The sequence below is a fragment of the Ailuropoda melanoleuca genome, chromosome 11, assembly GCF_002007445.2.
Source record: "Ailuropoda melanoleuca isolate Jingjing chromosome 11, ASM200744v2, whole genome shotgun sequence".
NCBI lineage: Eukaryota > Metazoa > Chordata > Mammalia > Carnivora > Ursidae > Ailuropoda > Ailuropoda melanoleuca.
This window is the reverse complement of record NC_048228.1, coordinates 56058365-56061267: the sequence shown is the minus strand read 5'-3', so window position 1 is coordinate 56061267 and position 2903 is coordinate 56058365. Positions and strand designations below refer to the sequence as shown.

At 36.8% G+C, this 2903-nt stretch overlaps 1 non-coding gene across 1 annotated transcript; it reads right to left on the bottom strand.

The window, feature by feature from the left end:
• Positions 1-1098: 1098 nt before the first annotated feature.
• On the bottom strand, positions 1099-1207 carry LOC117804500. The gene has a single exon (XR_004628984.1). It is a non-coding gene; the product is annotated as a U6 spliceosomal RNA (small nuclear RNA).
• Positions 1208-2903: the final 1696 nt, after the last annotated feature.

The following is a 2903-nucleotide window of genomic DNA, read 5'->3' as shown; positions in this document are numbered from 1 at the left end:
AAGCTACAGTTAGAGGAAGGAAGGCATCAACTGGCATCCATCATATGATGGATTTGTTGTTAGAATTTTCTAGAGATTTCCCACTCCCCAGTATGTCTTTGGAATTGTAAGCAGGTCTCACCAGTGTAAAAAAAGTTACTACTGATATTCCAAAAATAATGCTGAAGATTCCAATTCTTTTTGTAGCAGATATTAAAAATTATATTAGGGGCGCCTGGGTGACACAGCGGTTAAGCGTCTGCCTTCGGCTCAGGGCGTGATCCCAGCATTACGGGATCGAGCCCCACATCAGGCTCCTCCGCTAGGAGCCTGCTTCTTCCTCTCCCACTCCCCCTGCTTGTGTTCTCTCTCTCGCTGGCTGTCTCTATCTCTGTCGAATAAATAAATAAAATCTTAAAAAAAATTATATTAGTTTTTAATACGTCAGGAGTCTTCCAGAAGTTCATCTAGTGAGGAAAGATACTCTTTATTTTAAAGGGAAACAACCATTTTAAGGAATAGCGGCTTTCCATAAGTGTTGTTATACAATATTTAGATAATTCTTAGCAAATCCACATTTCAAAGAATGTAATAGGAAAACCATACTCATTCTCAAGATCATTTTTAGGTGGTTCTAACTGACAATCTTCTAAGAAAAATTGCTTATTCTACCCTGTTCTCTCTGAAAATATGCATATGAATCCATAGGAAATTGCATTTCAAACCAAGCCTGCGCCAAATCAAGAGCTCGCCAATTCCCTTCACCATAGCTTCACTTTGGGAAATCCTCTCATACCATTCAGGGGAGCACTTCACACAGGGTTGTCACCACATCAGTTACATCAGTAGCACCTGGAAAATTATGAGAAATACAAATTCATAGGCCCTGCCTCACACCTACTGAATCAAATCGGTTGAGTCAGAGCTGAGCAATATGCATTTCCGTGACGTCTGTGGGTGATACTGACCATGTTAACTTTGGGAGCCACTTTCAAGGAGGCTGAAGTGAGGGTTTGGGTTAGGAAATGTGGGTAGGTCGCCAGTACAAGGAACACCTCTGTGGTGAGCAAAGGCACTGCGTGAGAGTGTTCTGAAAGAGCAGGCAGCATTAATTAACCAGACTATTTCTTTAATCTGAAGTTCACGCTATGTCATCCATGTGTGGGGACTGTGCCAATCTTCCCTGTAATCATTTCAATTTTAGTGTATGTGCTGCTGAAGTGAGCACTGAAGTTCACTCTATGACTGCAGAAATCGTTGCAGTGAATTTTATATTAAAAATGTATTTTGTTTGGTGACATCATCTCGATTTCTTCTAATTAAAGTTTTAATTCATTTGGTTTTGTCCTTATATGCTCTGGCCCATAGAAAGGATTCCATTCTGATGTTAAATATTGATACATTAGTTTCATTTCAGAGCAAAATCAATCAGTTTTATCAGGAATTGAACCTTCCCCAGTTATCTTCAGGCTTATAATCAACATTACACAGTTAGGAAACCATGGAATGAAATTAAGACAAATGACTATCCTCTGTTTCACCGTCTGGTGAGTTCTACATTTTTGATTTGTTTCTTAATTTCCTGTGAAAGAAAAAAATTAACAAGAGAGAAAAAAAAATTTCAATCTCTTTAAAAGCAGAAAGTAAAAGAAACTTAAATATAATTTTTTAGGTCAGAAATGAGGTGACAAATCATATAGTCAAAATACTATAAATTTAGTTTATTATTTAACACTATATTTAGTTAACACCAATTATGAGTCAGTGTAAGTTGAACTGTCCTAGTATTTATTTCTATGTCATTTTACTTGAATATAACAGGTATCTTTGAGTTAGGCAGAGGTAAAGAATTTCATCTCCATTTTACAAGGGGAACTGAAATTAAAGAAATTAAATCACTTGCTTATAGTCCAGTTGATATCTCCACTTACAACTGTAATCACCTTTGGCTAGTGGACTTTTCAAACATGAGGAATAAGTGATAGAGCAGGAAACTGAATATAGGAAGTAGGCACTTAATTGCAAACAATATGAGAATTGAAGTCATAAGTCCTGGAACTGAGTCTCAGAACGGCCAAGAACAAGCTATGAGACTTTAGATAAATCACCTCCCCTTCTGTGCTTCCTATTTCTTGAATGTGAATGATTGTCTTAGGTGCCCATGGAGGTTAAAGCTATCATGGCCACCATTAGGGGAAATAAATTTTTGTGCTGTTTGTTTAAATGCCACATGCCTGAGGAACATCCTAAATGTCAAAATGTTTTATTCATCTGAAATAGAAAAGCTTTGAAACTTTATCTGTTATGTCCAGAAGATGGCAGATTTGGGAAGCAAAGACTATAGATTAAATGGGTCTGAGCTATTAACCAACTAATAAAGTAGTGACCCTATTGGAAACAGAACAGGAAAGTCAGCTAATTTCGATGACATTTTACTGGGTAAAACAAAGAAATTATGAAAAATCACATGCCAATATCATGAGGAATTTACCTGCTTACATATGCGGAGAAAACTTGAATGTGTAATTGTAAATAAAAATAACTGTACACATGTAATATACGAATCCTATTATAATTATAATTATCACTTTAAAGAGAACTTATAATCCTTCATCTTGCGAAGAGTAAGAAACTCAGTACCAACCCCTTTCTGACCCTAAAATTTACATCTCAGAAGATCACCATTTACCTAGGGTCCTAGAATCTTTGTTGCCTCATTTGTTGCTGTGTCTTCAATATGTGTCCTGGAGGACTTTGTTGTCTCCTAACCATTAGAGCCCATTCAACAGCCAAGCTAAGGTACAGAAGTGCATATGCTGCATATTCAATGCAGGAAAAGAAGAAGGGATCAATTTTACACATGGGACAACAACGACTTCCCCATAGACTTTACTAGTCTTAACCATCTTCTTCCTTATCTTTTT